The sequence below is a fragment of the Suricata suricatta genome, chromosome 17, assembly GCF_006229205.1.
Source record: "Suricata suricatta isolate VVHF042 chromosome 17, meerkat_22Aug2017_6uvM2_HiC, whole genome shotgun sequence".
NCBI classification, from domain to species: Eukaryota; Metazoa; Chordata; class Mammalia; order Carnivora; family Herpestidae; genus Suricata; species Suricata suricatta.
Genome location: NC_043716.1, coordinates 48647437 through 48667993, shown reverse-complemented (window position 1 = coordinate 48667993; position 20557 = coordinate 48647437). Strand labels below are relative to the sequence as shown.

The following is a 20557-nucleotide window of genomic DNA, read 5'->3' as shown; positions in this document are numbered from 1 at the left end:
TTTGACTCTTCTGGCACAAGGGCACTTAGAAAGCAAAGCAGTCTCTAATGTAAAATGGCAAAACACAATTAGATATCTGACTAACAGTCTTATAGGCCTTTGTTTAAGTGAGCTTTTTTCTAATGTTTTTATTTGTTTTTGAAAGAGAGTGAGAGAGAGTGCATGAAAGGAGGAAGAGAGGCAGAGAAAGGAGACAGAGAATCCGAAGCAGGCTCTGTCCTGACAGTAGAGAGCCTGGTGCAGGCTCGAACTCAGGAACCATGAGAACACGGCCTGAGCCAAAGTCAGACGCTTAGCCTACAGAGCCACTCAGGTGCCCCTAGATGGGTTTTCTAAGAAGGATGCAATGAAGCATCACTACCTTCATGCTAACATGGAACTTACATCCTGGATGCTGCAGACCTCCACCTCCAGCACCTGCCGCCTCCTTCTCTCCCACAGCGGTTTTTCTTCCTTGTACACTTCCCAAGACAGAACAGAACAGCCAGGGACACTATTTCTGATTCAAGTCCTTTCCCTCAGCCCCTTTAGTTTTAAGAGGGGAAACAAAATCCTAACCCCAGAGGAGTTAAAACCACGCCTAGGTAAGCTTTCAAAAAGGTATAAAATTGCTTCTGCTTTTGTCTCATGACATCCATCCTCCCTCCCTCTCTCTCTCTCTCTCTCTCTCTCTCTCTCTTCTTTTTTTGGACACTGCAATCTCTTCTTTTTCCCTCTGAAAAGAAGCCGAAAATTTGCCAAAGTTCTAATCTCATTTCCCTCTTAAAGGGAGCTTACTACAATCAGACCCTTCTCTCCAGCTCTGACATGTATTCCTGATACTTTCCCAGCCGGCTATAAGCGAAATCATTTTTTCCCCCTCCCAATTTAATCTTTAAAAGATCAAGGTAGAACATACAGTCCTTATCGTGTTTAGCATCCATGGAATAGGCCAGTGGTTTTCCCAGATCAAGGCTGAAAGTAGGTTTTAAAAATGCAGTGTTAAATGGCCCTTAGCTACTTCTATGCCCCCCCAAAAAAATCACTGCAGCCCAATTTAAGGGCTTATTAATTATTAGACTATGTTTTCCCCATAATCTGTCTGTGCTAGATGGGGGCAGGGAGGATAAGGAGGAGAAAAGACTTCCCTCTAAAGATTCCAGCTCCACTGCTGTAGAGAAGATGCAGTGAGACTAAACACTCTTACTGACATTGAGACCCCGCCCCATGAAACCAAGGAAGGAAATTAATCACTAGGTACTTATCCAACACCTTCCCTGCAAAAGGGAGGAAAGAGTTAATTTCCTTCCAGTCAATAGGAATCATTTTTCTTCTTCTCCAGGGATCAAGCCCACTTCACAATAAACACTTTGTTTCATGGACCACTGTGAGGATGAACTCTACTTTCAGCCACAATATCCTGTAAAGCATGTCCGGGTTTCTCTCTGTCTATCCACATGCCCCCAGCCTCAGTCCTCTGCCCACTCATCTTCCAGATCTGTTTTGAGTCCTAATATCCCCTCTTTGTCCCCAGTTGGGTTTTGGGGGAAGACGATTGTCTAATTTCAGGATGTGACCCAGGGCTGACAAAATGTTTCCTGGAATGTTGAATGTAAAATGTTTCCACAAATTTTGTTCACAACACATATCTAGGTTCCTGTGTGATTTAAGTGAACGACACTTTACTAACAGAAGGCGTTTTCTTCATCTCCATTCTCTCACCTGATCACTGGAGGCATGAGAATGGGACCAATTCTAATCAAAGGCACGTATGATTGCAAATTAAAAAAGTAGACTGAGAGATAGAATCGCTTCCTTGTTAAATGCTCCCAACCCAGCTCCTTAAAGGGAACCGCACACCCTGTGCAAGTCTGAGAATAAGAAAGCACAGTTCATAAATCAAGAGCTACTGTGTGCCTCTGCTCTCTTCTGCTGCCAAAAAAAGAAAAAAAAGAAAGGTTTTTATTTGAAATGGCATGCAGTTGAAGTCCAGCAGGGCCAACGACTTATAAACAAGCTATTTTAAAAACACCTTCCACAGCATGCTAATTGGTGAATGAATTTTCAATTAATACAAGCTGTAAGGGAGCAATTTTGAGTAGGTGGAAAATTCATTTCTAAATAATGGAATAATTTCAGGGAGACAAGTTACAGCTGTGAGCATTCTGCCCGAAAACCACCATGCCCTGTGCCCCCGCTGTGGCCCACCATGTTGAATTGATCATTCATTTCAACTTATCCAGAGAAAAGCTTTCAGATTCTGTTTTGATGCCTACATTTAATTCATGTATTTGTTGATTGTCCAGCCCTGCGAATGATACATTTTCTAAAAGTGGATTTTTTCCTTTAGGCTACATGCCAAGTTATAAACAAACTAATTTAATGACTTTTAACCATTTCTCAGATTACCCAATGAGCAAAGAATTTTATGGAAGCCCTTTTGTCAAAATGACTAGACAAACTTATTTACTAATCTCTTGTTGCATATGTTGTGTTAATTTGAGCACATTCCCAATTTTTGCCATTAAATAATAGAGGACAAGACTTGCGGATAGGCAAGATTGTGTAACAATCATGTTTCTCAGAATGAAAACCCAGCTTTCAAAATGCCTTCGTGTGCTCCTAATCATCTCGTCACCTTCATTCCATCACGAAAAAGCATTTGGAATATTCCTACTTCTGTATTTCTTTTTGCATGTTGTCCTTGCTCTCTAGAAACTAATGGTGTCTATTTCATTGGTTGTGAAATTCCTATTTTTGTTAAATACAGGAATTTGAGCACTGTATTGACAAAATTGTGGAATATAAAGTTCTGAAGGAAATGCTGAATCCGAGGTTCCCCTTCTGTACCAGGTTCAAATTATTTGCCAGGAGATTAATGACAAATGCGGGGGAGGAGGGGAAGACCGCAATTCCCTTGTCATGCATGGAGTTCTCCTATAGAATCGACTAGAATAAGAGGCAAGGCAGGTCAGGATGGTGGGCTGTTTCCTGTGAATGCTGTCAAAGTCATCACAATTCTCTCCACACCAGAGACGACCCAGAGAGAGAAAGAGGGTATCAGCAGACCTGATCCTGACAGCAACTATCTGTATTAAGTTCAGACATAATTTAAAAAAAAAAAAAAAAAAGCTTTGTAATTTACTTTGACCAGTGGGATCTGCTTTTAGTCCTTAGTGTTCTAAACCTTTATATGAATTCAAGGAGAAACTGTTACTGATTTAACATATTTCAAATGGGATATACACATGAGAGGGAATATTTGCAACAACGCAAGAGAGTATCCTACGTATCTGACCCTATTTCTCGTAACGCAGAGCGACCTCAGTCAGGTTCACCCATTCTGAAGGAATCCCTCTGCCATTTTGCCATTCCCTCAAATTTGGCTATTTACCAAGCAGACTGCTCTTGTAGATAGTTCTTCAAACTTAAACCTTTCATTAGCATGCTAAGGGTACACCAAAATGGTTAAAACTTTCTAATCCTATGTCACTTGAAAAGTAAACTTTAGGAACGTCTGGATGGCTCAGTCCATTAAGTGTCTGACTTCAGCTCAGGTTATGATCGCGTGGTTTGTGAGTTCAAGCCCCACGTCAGGCTCTCTGCTGACAGCTCAGAGCCTGGAGCCTGCTTTAGATTCTGTGTCTCCCTCTCGCTCTGCCCCTTCTCCCCTTTCTCAAAAATAGACATTAAGAGAATAAGTCAAAAAATAAAAGTAAAATTCAACCTTTCTCTAGCATATTAGTGATACAAATTGTCTTTGTATAATTTGAGATATACCACAGAGAATGTTCTAAATATCTTCAGTGAAGGTCAATTATGAATCCCCCTGGTCTTTGATAATAACAAGTACCTTCTTTAGCACATCTGCGATTTACATGAAGTCATCGGTAATCAAGTTACTTTCCTGGCGACTATTAGGTGAGATAAATTTCAGTGGACACGTGAGAGCTGAGGAGGCAGAGAGTAGAAAGGGTGGCCTAGATTCTGACTGTAGGTCATTGTCTTTGGAGACTGGCTGGAGTGCAGCTCTGTGCTGTGGGAAGGGGGCCAGAGCAGGGGGCCGAGAGCGATAGTGAGAGAATGTGTAGTCACGTGGCTGCTGAGGAAGAAAGAAAGATGGAGTTCATGGGACAGGACAGAACCCTAGCAAGTTAGGTTATTTTGCTCACAACCTATTCCACACTTTATTGCCTTGGAGTGATGCTAGAGCCTTCTCTTGCCTGGGATCCTCTGAAGACATTCAGTCACAGTTAGGGGGAACTCTTTATTCAGCCACTGCCCACCTGCTTCGCCAGAACCTACTAGATACCACCCAGACTTCTCCAGATACTCCCTGTTTCCCAAATTTCAAACAGTTTCTCCTTTGTTGTCATTCCATGGCATTCTCCTATTTCTCCTCAGCTGTTCTCATCCCCAGGGCGCGTCTCAGGTTGGGCTCCGCCTTCGACCTCTCTGTTCAAACATCTACCGTCCAACTTTTCAGAGATGAAACACTTTACCTCTTTCCTGATAGAACTCTACACTTTCTCCTGAATCAGTTTAAGAAAGTTTTGTGACAGTTTAAGTTAGAAAAGGGGGTGGGGTGCCTGGGTGGCTCAGTCGGTTAAGCGTCCGACTTCAGCTCAGGTCGTGATCTCACGGTTCGTGGGTTTGAACCCCGTGTCAGGCTCTGTGCTGACAGTTCAGAGCCTGGGGCCTATCTTTGGATTCTGTGTTTTCCTCTCTCTCTGACCCTCCCCTGCTCACTCTGCTTCTCTCTGTCTCTCAAAAATAAATTTTATATATATATATATAAGTATATATGTATATTATAAAAAGTATATATAGGAAAGGAGCTCTGCTACGCTATGAGTAGACAACTGAACTGAATCCTGGAGCTGGAGAGAGAAGCAGAAACTGGGTGTTACAGCATTGCCGGTAACTTTATCTGGACAGCCTCTTTCTAGCCCAATTTTTTTCTTATGGAATAGCTACATCCTAATCATAAATCTGCCATATCCCAAAATGACCTTGTGTTTTGTAAAGAAGTAGGAAAAATTTAGAGTCTGGTTTTATGTTTCCCTATTTTCTAGATGTCCAGATCATACAAAAGTAGGAAGAAATATAACTCCAGGGCTGCCTTGGTGGCTCAGTTGATTAGACATCCGGCTCTTGGCTTTGGCTCAGGTCATGATCTTGCAGTTTGTGAGTTCGTGACCCACTTGGGATTCTCTCTCTCTCTCTCTCTCTCTCTCTCTCTCTCTTTCCCTCTCTCTCACTGCTCCTCCCCTGCTCTTTCTCTCAAAATAAGTAAATAAACTCTAAAAAATTTTTTTTTAAGAATTATAAGTCCAAATTCTTCCTACCTTAAAAGTAAATGATCTTGGGGCACCTGGCTGGCTCAGTTAGATAAGCATCTAACTCTGGTTCAGGTCATGATCTCACAGTCTGGGGGTTCCGGCCCCACGTCGGGCTCTGTGCTGACAGCTCAAAGCCTGGAGCCTGCTTCAGATTCTGTGTGTGTCTCTCTCTCTGCCCCTACCTTGCTCATAGTCTGTTTCTCTCTCAAATATAAATAAACATAAATTTTTAAAAATTCATCTTTATAAGTCTGAAATAAAATTTTTTTCGGTATTGTAGAGAAATCCCGAAGTGGCAGACAGATTCCAGTTCCAGGTCTGTCTCCAATATCCTGAGTGGCTTATGAAAGTAACTTTTCTCAGAACCTCAGTGTCCTCGGGCATGATACAGGGATAAGAACACTTATGTGACTGAGTTATTGTGAGATGGATCGAGAAAGTGAATGGGAAGCAACCTTTCACTGTGCCATCCTCATGGTAATTACTGAATGATTATTGCTTGAATCTGAATCTTATGCGGACTCAGTTTCCCTTTCTGTAAAATATCAGAACATCTGCTTGAACTCTGTCCAAGAGCTTTCTACCTGCCTGACAGAAGGGTCGACAATGTGGCTCCCAGTAGATGTTTCTATTTAAGTTGGGAGATGGCACTGCTGTTTCCTACCACTGACCTTCATGGGCCAGTTATCCAACTTTCCAGGAGCTCCCCAAAGCTCCAGGGACCAGATCGGTTTCCTTTCCTTTTCACAGCTGTCACCAAATGGGAAATTCCCTATTCCTTGTCCTCAACACATGGGCGCACACACATACCCCTTCTTCCCAAAACACACACACACACACACACACACAGTCCCATATGTAGGCATGCACATACTTTAAACTTAGATATAAGGCATTGCAGGGGTGCCTGGGTGGCTCAGTCAGTTAAGCATCCGACTTTGGCTCAGGTCACGATTTCACGGTTCGTGGGTTCAAGCCCCATGTCAGGCTCTGTGCTGACAGCTAGCTCAGAGCCTGGAGCCTGTCTTCAGATTCTGTATCTCCCTCTTTCTCTGACCCTCCCCTGCTCTCGTTCTCTGTCTCTCAAAAATAAATTAAAAAACATTAAAAAAATTAAAAATTCATTGCTTAAAAACAATTGTATTGCTATTTCCTCTGAGCAACCCGGCTCAAGCAAACAAGACCGACAAGCTTAGCAAAGTCAACAGATTAAAGAAATTCACAAGGTGGTTATCATGTTTGTTTTTTGTCTTAAAAGGCATGGGCATGTTTTACTAAGAGAGTTCTGAAGGTTTCCCTTGTTCTTATCGTGATAATCAGCCCATCCCTGTCTTGGTTGGACGCCAGCCTGGGCTGCTCAGAAGATTGCTTCTCTAAGCTGTATTGGGGTTGGTTGCAGAAGCTGGCTGTGGTGAGATCTTCCGTGCCTTTAAAAGAACACAGTCCAACCTTGAGGTGCCGTGTTCCCCAGTGACCTCTATCGCTCTCCAGTGGGAATTATTTGCTGATTGTTTCCATTCTTGTTTTGTCTTTTATTCATTTTTTTAAAATTGCACTCCTACTGTGTCCTAGACCCACCCACGTTTACGAATTAGTGAGAGTCCCACTTCCGTGGAATGCCCATTTGAGGACTGGCAAAACGGAGCACTAACTCACAGAAAATGGCCCGCAGCAAGGAGAGAGGGTGCTGTTTCCTCAGGTCAGTCAGAGAGCCCTGATCTTTCCTGCCTGTGGCCCTCAGTAAGAATGCGCTGACTCAGGCCCTGTTTTCTGTTGTATTTTGTTTGTTGGAGACACAGTCACTATCTAGTCGTTAAGGCTTTCGCTATTTGCAGGTGCAATCTGACGGCACCCTGTGTTCTAAGCTAATTTTAAGAACCGGTTCTCAGAACAACCTGTCATTACAGAAACTCATCTGCATTTTATCACTAAAGTGAGGTGGCTTTCCTGATCAGGTAAAAACCTGATGTTACCCGATCTACTTAACAGCCTTCTAACTCTTCTATTGCCACCCTTATCAAGGGGGATAGTTCTAACCTGAAATGTAAACCCCCCCTTCTCCTGCTACCGTGGGTCCAGCCCAAGCTCCATATTACGGTCCTACAGTAGCTCTGTTAAAGGACAAGTGTACGGGGATCAAACACTTGGGTTCTAACCACGGTTCCACCACCTCCCAGCTGCATGATATCAGCATCTTACAAATATCTTTCAGCTTCCTTTTCTTTATTTGAAACATCGGGACAATAGTTGACTCTCAAAACATTTTAAATAAAGAATAAATGAGATGATGTAAAAGATCACAATGGTTAGGATCTTGGAAGCCGTCTTTATTTATAGTCTCTGTTTAACCTTTCATTTGAAGGCATATTTCTCCTCTGTTTCTTACAATAGCTTATAATACGGGGTCTCTTTCTACTCTAGAAGAGTTGTATATCTGAGCTACCATATGGATAAAGGAATACAAGTTAACTAAATAAGAAGAAAGAGGAAAAGAGTTTTCTGGGCAGAGAAATAGCATTTGCAAAAACTCTGTGACTCAAGGATGCATAGGGCATGCTTCCCAAAGAACTGAAATCAGGAAGAGGGGAAGTCACATAATGTTTCTGTTTTTAAAAAGACCACTCTGGCTTTCCAGTGGAAAATTGGTTGGAAAATTTAAAAGCAGACATGGGGAGTAAACCAGGATGGTGTTTCAGTGATCAAGTAAGAGGCAACAGTGGTCAGAATTAGGTGGAAGAGGCAGAAGCCACTTAGCACAACAGTGTTTCTTCACCTGCACCTGGAGCAGAGTCACATGACCCTGGAGTGACCAATCAGAACTTCACCAACAAGTCTTTGACTCTTGAGGAAGTAATTGATAGGAGGGTACTGGATCCTATTATTTGAGGCAACTGCAGGGAGCCAAGAGGCTAGTGGTGAGGTGGTGCGTCTACATTTCTCCAGAGGAAGGTACAAGTTACAGCTCCTAATGAGAAGTCCCCGAGATTGGATGTTCATTTTGCCTTGCTTCTCACTTTGGCTCATATCAGGCTTCTCTGTTCATACTTCCCATGAGGCTCTAAGCTACCTGTTATCTTTTCAATAATATTTTCTCCTGCTTGTGTTACCCAGGGATAGTTTTCATCACTTGAAACAGAGAAAGTGCAGTGAGAATTCAGTTTTATTTATGTTTTAAAAATATCTCCCAATGGAGTACTACACGGCAATGAGAAAGAATGAAATCTGGCCATTTGTAGCAAAGTGGATGGACCTCGAGGGTGTCATGCTGAGTGAACTAAGTCAGGCGGAGAAGGACAGATACCATATGTTTGCACTCATAGGTCTAACAGGAGAGACCTGGCAGGGGACCATGGGGAGAGGAAGGGGGAAAGAAAGCTGGGGAGAGAGAGGGACACAGATCATGAGAGACTATTGAATACTGAAAATGAACTGAGGGCTGAAAGGGGAGGGAGAGGGGGGAAGGGGGTGATACTCATGGAGGGGGGCACTTGTGGGGAGAAGCACTAGGTGTTATATGGAAACTAATTTGACAATAAACTATTATTAAAAAATATATCTCCCAGAGGCAAGAGTATGGTCTAATCAGTCTCCCTTACTCCCATCACATAAAGCAGCAGCAAGGCCTGTGGGCTCACCCAGGGGTGCCTGGGTGGCTCAGTCAGTTGAGCGACCAACTCTTGATTCTGGCTCATGTCACAATCTCAAAGTCAGGGGATTGAATTCCGTGTTGAGCCCCACGCTGACAATATAGGGCCTGCTTGGGATGCTTGGAATTCTCTCTCTTTCTGCCCCTTCACCACTCTCTCTTGCACATACTGTCTCTCTCCCTCTCTCTCTCTCTCTCAAAATAAATAAATAAACTTAAAGAAAAAAGTAGATCTTAAATCTAATCAGACCTCCTGGTAGTCAAAACCACCATGTCTTCAGTGGATGACTAAGAGATCTTCTTTTTTTGACATTGCACTTTAAGATACTCTTTTTGAAAATAAAATCAAAACGCACCACTCCCTTGCTTAAAACCCTCCAGCACCTTTCCAGTCGGGTCCCATTGCAATTAGAGTAATTTGCACAATCTGTATTATATACAGTGCATGTACCTCTGACTCTGCCTGCCTCTTGAAATTACTTCCCACCATCCTCCTTCCCAATGTTGACTCTCTACCATCCCTGAGGCTCCCTCTTTCACTAACACAAAGGTCCACAAAGTACAGTGTAAGGGCCAAATCTGACTCACTGCTCACTTTCATAAAGTTTTATTGGAACGCATTCAGACCATTATTTGTAAAACTCTCTATAGCTACATATTGTCACATTACCACTGCAGACTTGAGTAGCCACCACAGACACATGTGATTCACAGAGCCAACGTTCTCGTTATGTGACTTGTTACAAAAAAAAACTCTGCTAAGTTCCACTCTAACACACAAGGATGTTTCTGCCTCAGGACCTTTGTACATCCTTTTCTGCCTGTGTAGCTTCTTATCATCACTGAAGTCTCATCTTTAATGTCACCTTTTCAGAGGGGCCATATCTGAGGAGGATGTCAACTAAAATTCTCCCCCAAATCATTATTTTCTGTATCGTGCACATGATTTTCATTTCAAAACACTTGCCACTCGTGATTGACTGCATGTTTGTTGGCTGGATGGTCCCACAGAATAGACTGTACGCTCCATGAAGAAAGATCCTCCTGGCTTATTCACCCCTGTATCCCCAGCAGCTAGAATGACATACGACAGGTAGGTATTCAATAATTATACATCGAAGGGATGAACTGACAACAAATTGAACAGTCTAATATCCTTAAGGAGATTTTAGTTGTAGTAAAAGAATCAGCATTCCTAGAAGTGTAAAACATCAGCGCTGGAAATTCTGCAATTGTCAGTTTTCAGTTCCTTCCATTTGCCTTGCCTCTCCCCAGTTCTAGTGGCCGGTTCACACATAGTTAAAAAAAAAAAATCGTGCTGTTTACTTCACGTTAGTGGCTTCCTTAGAACTGCAGATTTCAGTACGATAATGGCCTAACAATGCTGCAGGACTCTGGAAATCTGGAGTTGGGGAAAAAAAATCAAGCTTGGCACTAAAAAGTGTTTAATAAAATTTGTTAAAGTCATGACTGAATTATAAGAAATGTGTTTCCCCTAACACAGATGCCTGTTATTATACTGTCACTTTAAAGATATGTTCACATATAATATATATTATATATTTAATTGGAGCTGTTTCTGGAAGTCGGTCGGCATGATGTGACAATAGTCTATAACGTGATACAGCCTCTGACCCAGGAATTCCATCTGTGACAATTTATCCTAAAGAAATGATCATGGGTGAGCATGGAGACATGGCTAATTTGTGCAACTATTTGTAGTAGCAAATTTTGGCCATGGCCTCGCCATCTAATAAATGTGAGGTTCTTTCATAGGATGGTATAATCATAACATTACTCGTTACTTTTAATGCTCCTGTTAAAAGCGATGGAAGAGAAGGAGAGAAAAAAATGTGAAACATATTGTCTGGTAGAAAAAATAAAACAAAGCTAAAAAAATAGGAGTGTTAAATAGTTTGTATAATAGTATGACATATATATATATAATACATATTGTATTTATTTTAAATATGTTTAAAATGGAGAACAGACAGAATGGAATGCAACAAAATGTTAATTGTGGCCCTCTCTGTTTGGTATGATTATGTTTTCTCCTCCTTTTTCTTATATTTGCTTATTTACACTTTAAGGGAACACACATAACTTTAGCAAAAACGAACAGAAAAGAAAACAAGTATTTTCAGTTGGTACTTTGAAGTGTATCAATTCTGAGGCTCCACAAAAGGAAAGAAAACCAATAGCAATCTAAAAGCATTTATTAGGGCCTTTAAAAGGCAGCTATAAATAGCCCAGGGAGGCAGACAGCCCTACAAACATTTAAAGTCAGACATTGATGCTGTAATTTTTGCTGGAACAATTCACAGAAACAAATATAGTGACATTTAATTCATCTAAGTAAAACCAGATCTCATTTAAAACAAGGAGGGGAGCGGGGGGGAGAAAGTCGGGTCAGATTTGGCCACAGGAGACTGATTGCAGAAATCATGAAAGCAGTCGGCAACAAATCGGAGCTACACAAAGCCGAGGTAAAATTAAACAGGCATCAGATCCAGCCCTCCGTCTCAGTGCCCCCTTTTCTCCTTTCCCCATTCCAAAACATATTAAACTGTTAATACCTTCATTTCTTGGCTTGGTATACCAAAGTCTGTTTTAGGCATCTCTCTTTTATCTTAATATTTTCAATAACTTTGGAAAAAAAATGTTAAAAGTTGTACTCTTTTGCAACTTTACTACTTTAAGGCCTATGTTGTTCGATTTTAAGACCCAAGGAAAGGGTCCTTGGAAATGGATGAATTTGAGAAGGGCAGTCAGGTATTTATGATGTATATTTGTTAAATAGGTGGCCCTGGCCAGCTCTTAATAATTCATTTTCATGAACTTCAAAACGTCCGTGAAGACACGTTGGGGAGGACAAAAGCACAGTCATCTTTCTTCAATATTGCCTACTATGCCTCCCAGCCTTCACAATCCTGGGGGGCCCCTCACACCTGCAGAGCCTCAGGCTTCACTTCAATCATTCTGATCCCCTTCTCTCCCCCCTCCCCCCCCCCCCCCCCCCCCCCCCCCCCCCCCCCCCCCCCCCCCCCGCTTGCCGCTTGATTCTTCTACATCCTCAAGAAAGAGACCTACAACTTTACTGTTTTAAGAATTGAGACTCTGGATTTTGACAATTCTGAGACTGAGGTCAGATGTCTGCTTGATCATTAGTGAGACTGTGCACTTGTGTGTAAGTTCCCCGACCTCCTCAAGCCATGCTTTGCCCATCTGAAAAATGCAGATCACTGCATTTCCATGAAGATTAAATGAAGCGGTGTTCCCGAATCCTCTTTCACGGTGCTGGTACTTAATACGTACTTAATTGCAATGCTTGTAGCTATGACTATGGTTCAATCAAGCAGATCTAAAGGAGGAGAGAGAAAGAGACAGTGACGGAGAGAGAGAGAAAAGAGAGACAGAGAGAGAAGCTGCCATTTCTTTTTAATGATAAGTTATTAGATTAGCAATTTCCCGGACTTGTTTGAAAATTCCCTTCTAGCATCTAATTGTCTCAATATCACCTTTAGGGAGACACAACGCAGCCGTGCAGAAAAACCACAGGTATCATTAAGAATAGGAGTCCTTATGTACTAGTCACTCACCTTGATTTCTTTTTTAAAAAAATTTTTTAAGTGTTTATTTTTGATATAGAGAGACAGAGTGCATGCAGGGGAGGGACACAGAGAGAGGGAGACACAGAATCCGAAGCAGGCTCCAGGCTCTGAGCTGTCAGCACAGAGCCCAACATAAGGCTCGAACCCACAGACCACGAGATCATGACCTAAGCTGAAGTTGGACGCTTAGCTGACTGAGCCATCCTGGTGCCCCTACCTTGATTTCTAAGTGCCAGTAGCTCTAACTGAACTTTCATAGCTTCCATATAGTTTAATTTGGGAGCCACTCTGGCAGGACCAAACAGTTCATTCCAGAACGAATATTATCGATTGAAAACATACATGCTATGACTTGACCTTCTTCAGGTTTCGTGTTTATGGTATTCCAACAGAAAACCCAGTCCTATCTCTCGGTTAGTATTTTCCACTTTTGGGACAACTGCCTGCAAATTGTCCTCTTTGGAAATTTACTGAGAATTTATGTGTTAGCCTATTTAATCTGCTGGGAATCACTGAAGTCACACATGTGATTTTGCTAGGACACCAGGAACTCCCTGGACAGTGTCTACCACTTCTTTAACCTTTAACTGATTGAGTTTCTACTTTAAGCTGTCAAAACGAAAACTCAGGGCATCTTCATTGGGGAGAAAAATAAAGCAACTGTTATTGGTTCCTATCTTAATTTCTGTTGTCCCTGGTGGCTACAGATAAATTGAGAGGCCTTTAAAATACAAGGCAAAAGAGCTCCCTGGGAAGATCCAGATAGATAGCCAATTGAGGCAACACCTTAAATTGTGTGTTGCCTATCACACGAGATTAGATTTCTATTAACCTGTGCCTTTTCAAGGGCACTTGGCAGAAAAGCATTGCCACTTACTACAGATAATAACTGATTTAAGTAGCTGATGGAAATTAGTGCCTTTGACAGACTCTCAAATTTCCATGCATTCCATTTTCTCTACTTACTCCATCGGTTATAGTTCTGTCTCCACTGCGGTATCATAGAAGCAGAATGAATCATCCTACCCTCAGTTGGAAGGCTTGATTCTATTTTCTATGAATGCCTATTCAAACAGAGGTGACCCAAATGAGCAGTACTTCTCTTAAAAGGAACAGTGAAACTATTCCCTGTGTATTCATCACGTTGGACACTAGGGAGTTCAGTGTGGGGCAGGTGGGGATGATTTTCCCTTCACCATCAGGGTAAAATATTTAAGCCTTCATTGTAAGGAATTGTATCACTTATCTAAATATACCAATGCCTACAGTGCGTTTGAAAAGATCTTGGAAATAACCTTTGTGTACCCTTTGATTCAGTTAACACTTAACTATACCTGAGGCATTGTGAGGGCTGTTACTGAGGATCATGAAGGTGATTACTGCCCTGGAGGAGCTCCATCTTGCCAAGTTCAACATAGACATTCTGTCAAGACAACCCGCTGGAGAGTTGAAGGCATCTGTGGTTGATTAATAACAATGTGGCATGATGCTGTCGCTGGCAAAGAAAGGTGGTTGAGTTTGAGACCTTTCCTAGCATCTAAGGTGCAAAGGTGCTTCCCCAAAATTCTGCTTTTGCAGTCAATTCTTGATTTTGTAGGCTAATGAAGGAAGTTGGTGCTCCAGATAAGCCACAGAAGGAAAGCAAGGAGAAATCGATTTGCATTTGGCTTGGAATAAATCATATGCTTTGGAAAGAATGCCCCATTTCTGTACTTTGCAGGCTATTAAAATGATTTTTCTGTTCCCTGAATTCAAGCTATCAGACAGGCAGGATGTAATCAAGGGGAACATTCTAGGCAGTTGAGCAAAAGGCAGTTTAGGAATTTTTATTTTTAATTTCTTGGGCTAATTCATCCAGCAGATAATCTGTCTATGGAAATTTAAGTGGTGCTTGGCTTGAAAAATAGATTTCCTACATCCAAATCAAAATTCATTCTTAGCCAAGAATGTACACAGCATAGCTATATGTGAAAAAGTTTCCAATATGTTTTGAAATTCAACAATTTTTAGCTACCGATTTTATTAAAAATTATTCATATAATTGTAAATGTAGCCAACATGGCCTCCTTTTTTTTGAGATTGATTGGAGGAGGGGATGGAAAAGAACACTTTCTCTGGTAATATAATTACCTTTTGCTTCAACTTTATAAAAATGCCACTTTGCACCCATGTCTGGTAGATAACATTTATGAAAAACTCATTCAACAGATGAGCCTTGGCAGTACGGCAGAAGTTTAAAATCTTAATGGAAAGAATATGCTATGAACTAAAATAGCTTTTTCCATTCATAGAGTTTAGGAGCAAAGGAAGAAATATTGGCTTTTTAACTGAGAAATGTAAACATCATTGGCATTTGAACCTCCAAATTTTATGAAACTTTCCAGTAGAAAGATAGATTGGATGCCCTCACTGAACAAAAAAATTATAAACCAATCCTCAAAGACAGATATTCAACAACTTATGAAAATGTCCATGCCAGCCTCCATATCCACAACCATTTAAGAATGGAAACATAATAGGCTGAGGGAATATTTGTCCTGTTAGTCATTCATATTTGGCAAAGTGGCACTAAAATCTTGTGAAAACCAAAGAGCCCATCTCTTCCTCTCCAGCACCACCAACACAGAACTTGCACTTTGTTCTTGGGGACTTGGTACCAGGCTTGCCTTGGCAACACACTATCTATGCCTGTGCCATCAAGCAATCTCAATCCCCACTTGCTCTTCCCAGCAGTGCTGTTCATGACCTCTGTCCTGGTCATCTGAATCAAAGAACACTCCTTGTACAGAAACAACACATTGGGATTTGTGACCTTGCCCATCTGTAGGCATATTTCCTTAACCCCTTCTCCAACGAGCTTTTACTGTTAGTTCAATAGGACAGCACTAATAAAAATCTCAACTATCTAAAGAGTGATAGCCACCAAGGCCACCACCAAGGAGCTCAGTGTGGTACAACCCTGAAGGTACCGCCCATAGGCAATTTGTGATGCCAGTCAAGGTTTCTCTATGTGCTCCCTGCGTCTACTTGTACTGACATCTTCCTTCCAGTCCAGCTGGGTTTTCAGCTCAATGCTGAAACCTCAATGCTGTGTCACCCTCCCCTAATCCTAACAGCGATCTTGAAAAGCAAGAGTTACTCTATCTTTTGTTTTGCCAATTAACAAACTAAGGCTTAGAGAAATGAAGTTGTCCACTAAAGAAGCAGGCTTCAGCCCAAGTCTCCATAACTGGATTATAAGTGGTGCATAAGGTTAACATCATGCTCTTGGAAATGCACATTTTTGTATCTAAGGCTTGAACCAAATCTTCCAGAATTAAGGAGATTGTATGCTATTCCTGTAACTCCAAATGCCAGGGTTGTAGGGAAATAATTCCAGCATCGGTGGTTGTTTTCCAGCTTTCCTGAGATGTGTCTTCCCCACTCTACTGATAAGAGCAGCTGTTGATGTGCTCACCAGTATACACAAGCATAAGTGACTTTCAACCAGCAAAACCCCACCTAATCGAGCCATTAAGAAGTGTCAGCAAGGAAAGAGGCCAAAGGAAACTCAGAGCTGGGGTGGGGGTGGGGAGATGGGGAATGCTGTCAATAAGAGCTTATTGGGCACTTTCTTTTCATGGAGAGGAATGTTTCCAATTGTGAGATTATACAGCCAATGAGTGGGCTTGAGGGAAGGCTTGTTGGCTTTGGACGCCCTTTGGAATGAAGCCAGTATTTGAACACAACGGGAAAAACAATCCAGTGTGGATGATGTCACAGAGCATCCTGAGGAAAGCAGCAAGGATAAAGCTTCCTACTGCTTGGATCCAAAGAACACAGGGTTATTTTGGTATGAATTCCTTGTGTAGCCAGTAGCTTGCCTCTTAAGGAGGGATCAGTCCTAATCATAAAGGCTCAGTGCTGGAGAGGAGAGTATGTGTGTGTCAGTCTGGTTCCTGATCTGTCAGTTAGAAAGTCAACACCCTCCTCTCCCCTCCACCCATGCTCTAGATCATTCACGAATCCCTGTAAGTTGGGAAAAGGCCATTTTCCACCAGGGGAGACAACACAGGCCTGCTCTCCTCAAGAACACTCTCACATTGTGATCAGAAATCTACCTTCTCATATAATAATGGTGATTATTACATATGGAGAAGTGGTTGTAGGGAAGAGGGCTCCAAAACAAAAGCGTTTTTTTGGTCAGAGGTAGCCAGACAACAGTAAAACAATGAGAAGTTTATGCCATAACTGATGACTGAGGAGAGTCTATTTGTCAGGTCACATCAGAGAGTTGAAAGAGTATGCACTGTAAATATTTTTAAATTGTCTGTGTATTTGATATCTTGACATCCTAAAAAGAAAAGAAACAAAAACAAAAACACAACATTCCAGCTGGGGAGAGACTGCCCCTCCCAGGGTTAGCCAATTCTTAGAGAAAGGGAAGGACCCAGCCTGGAACATGCTTCTGATATAAAACTAATGCGGAGCCATATCTCCTCCATCTGGCCAGTAGACCCAAGGAGGCAATATTCTTCTGCCTTAGTCATCCCCAGCCAGGTGTCAAGTAGCTAAGGACCACTCTCATAGCCCAAAGCCCAGCAAAATGATTTAAACTAGCCAATCCTAAACTCTTTATCCTGACCTGCCTTGCCTTTTCCACACAAACCCCTCTAAAGGTCATGGACCAGGTCTTCCCCCCACTCCTGTCTTCTGATCACCTTGGTGTCTTTCCCATGTGGCACCATGTGGTGTGCTGTGCCTCCTGTTTTGAGGGCCTGTGCATATGACAAACTGTTCCCCTCATACTTGATGCCATCTGCTCTTGTGGCCACACCTGACTGACCATCTCACAAAAGAATGCAAAACCATCTATAGTTGGGATGGGGAGAGAACACGTTTTCATCTTCATTGCAAAAAGTGCTCTACAAGTGTAAAGAATATGTTGCCATTACAGTCCAGAAGTTTTTAGGTAGAAATGGTGCCTTTCACTGTGGAGAGGTGCCTGGTAACATTGCAGGTGAATGACAGCATGTTCTGAGTCTTCCAGTCTCGAGAGTGTCAGCGAAGGCCGACCAAGCAGTGGACTGTGGAATAAGCGGTCACAGCTTCATGCTCTCAGCACGCGGGCCCAGGAAGCTGAGAGGGTCACCCCAAAGGGCTATGAACATTTATGTAGGGAGAAGATAGCAATGCCTTTCTAAATATCAAATCTGATATATGCAGATATCCCCAATATAATGACTAGACTCCTAAGGGCAAAGTTAAGGAGCGGGACATTGGGTATACTTGAAGGCAAGCCTAGTGATGTAATTGCAGAAGAACAGAAGTTCGGCTGAGCTGCTGGAATACAGCAAAGAGAGAAGAGTGACAGTTAATCAGCTTAACAGCTATGCAGTGAGAGATCAAGGGACCATAAGGAAGGGAAAAAACAGAGGTGGTGAATTTAAGAGAAGAGAGAATAGGCATCATGTACGTATTCAGGCAGGTAAATGTTCCACATGAAAGAGTAATTCAGATCTAGGTGTGGAGCTGGTGTTCAGGATCTGGGCTCCAGACTGAGAAAGGATAAAGGTCAGATACAATCCTGAGCCGGAAAGGAAACACATTTTAAGTGCCAGGCACTTTATGTCCATGAATCTGTTTAGTTTTCCCCCGAATTCTGACAACCAGTGATCAGCATCATCCCCATTTTCAGGATGCAGAACTGAAGCTTAACTAGTTTGGTAGATTTAGTCAGGGTCCCACAGAGAGTAAATGATAAGGGGGCGGGAGACTATAAGAAATTCATCTCATCCCACAACTCAAGTTTTAAGTCTTAATGAGAGGAGGAGCTGTTAGAAACAGAATCAGGATGAAGTGGGTCTCTGGACTTCATCTCAGGGGGGAAAAAGAGGAAATTCAGTCACAATGACGGAGCACAGGTTCAGAGCAGAGCTAACTGCAAGAGATACTTGCTGAGTCCCATAAGGTGTGTTTTAGAGCCACTTAGGTGTTCTACAGATTGACCCATTTCAAGACAGGGAGCACAGACCCTTGCATCTGGGTCAATGCCCTTAGCTCTAGGGGTCATTGGATCCCTTGGAATCATTCACAGCAGGGAGAGTTAGGCAAATGATTTCCCTCAAAGCTGATCAACCTCAAGCCCAGAAACCAGCAAAGATGAGCAGTAGGAAAGCATAAACAAACTTAAAAATATATCCTTCCCAGAAAATCAAGGCAAAGACTCAACCAAAAAGTTTTTCATCTACACAGAATTCCCAGCACAAGTCACAAATGTTTGTTCAATTGGAGATATTTCCTATCTGCAGTGTCATGTTTAACTCTGGATATCTTGCTTTTTAAGAGAAGTCACTATATGCTGAAGAAGTAGAGCACTGGAAGAAGTGGAGGAGAAGAAAATATCAGAGGAAATTTATACTCATGTGTTCAGAACCCCCCACACCAGCTACAACCCCCGCACCATGAACCTGATGTGCTGAGATCATTACAATAGGTCCCTGCTCTAAGTAGTTCATAGGCTTGAATACAGAGATGGGACATCTCGGTCCATCAAGAGAGAAAGGAGCTGGCTGTGTGAAACCACGGGGGATTGGAGGGGGGGTGGTCTGGGTATGAGGTTTATAGGGAAGCCGGTTTAATATCCATGACAAGAAAAATATGTTTAATGTTTATTTATTTATTTGAGAGAGAGAGAGAGAGAGAGAGAGAGAGAGAGAGAGAGAGCGAGCAGGGGAGGGAAGCAGAGGGAGAGAATCCTAAGCAGGCTCTGCTTGTCAGCACAGAATGCAATGGCGGGGGTGGGGGGTTGATCCCACCAACTACAAGATTATGACTTGAGTGGAAATTAAGAGTCAGATGCTTAACCAACTGAGCCACACAGGCGAGCCAGGAAGAATATTTTTATTGTTAGTGTCTCTAAAAATTGAGTGAAGATTAGGTCTTGAATTTGGATCATCAGAATTTGGATGATCAGCCTAAAGAATATATAGACATTTCTTGAATTTGTTTGACTCTGAAAGTCTCTTTTTTTCACAAAGTCTTAAAGATTTGATGTTATTTTTCATTAACTAGCTAATACCCATTAGAGTAAAGACACTTCAGTCTTCTAATTTTTTTTTTAGTTATTATAAGCCATACTGTCATGACAATAGGGAAGCTCATACCCATGTTTTTTGTTTATTGCACTGACTTTTTTATTTTAGCTGTTTTTATTTTCATTGTGTTTTAAAATAAATGTTTATTTATTTATTTTGAGAGAATGTGAGAGAGAGGAAGAGAGAGGGAGAGCATGTGCCTGTGCAGGGGAGGGGCGGAGACAGAGAGAATCCCAAGTAGGCTCCATGCTGTCAGCACAGAGCCTGATGAGGGGCTCCATCCCATGAACCATGAGATCATGACCTGACCCAAAAGCAAGAGTTGGATGCTTAACTGACTGAACCACTCAGGCACCCCTAGTTTTATTTTGTCTTTCTGTATATGTCCTAAACTTAAACACAAACAAACAAAAACCCAAACTCAGACTGGGTCATGGATTTTTCTCAGCAAAAATTTAGAGAAAACCCAGGTTAATGGCTGACAGGGAAGTTTCCAAGGGCCAGAGATCCTTCTGGATCAGTTTACTCTTTGGTTCCTGGGTGCCCCAGAGTCCCGCTGTGAGGCTGGCCTGACCATCTTTTGTAGGTGAACCAAATTCAGGTTTTAATGCTCTGATCTCAGAAGGACCTTATCAGGTTCTTATCATAACCTATCATTCCAGATCTATTATTCACATAATGCAAACAAAATAGCGTCTTTGCCTTAATCATTTAGATTTGAGTTTGGGAGTCAGACTGATTTCTCTTTGAATCTCATCTCATGTACCTAGCTAAATTAAGAGCAGTGATTTTACCTCTTTGATCCCCATCCCTTTATAAAGGGTAATTAAGAGAATTAAATCAGATAGCATTGTAAAATAGTAGGTGTCCCATAAAAGCCAGTTGTTTTCACATGAAGCTCAT

General features: G+C 42.0%; 1 protein-coding gene across 2 annotated transcripts in view; it reads right to left on the bottom strand.

Annotated features, from left to right (window-relative positions):
• Positions 1 to 20557, bottom strand: part of KCNJ16 (potassium voltage-gated channel subfamily J member 16) — a 56345-nt gene that overhangs the window by 3882 nt on the left and 31906 nt on the right. The window lies entirely within an intron of this gene.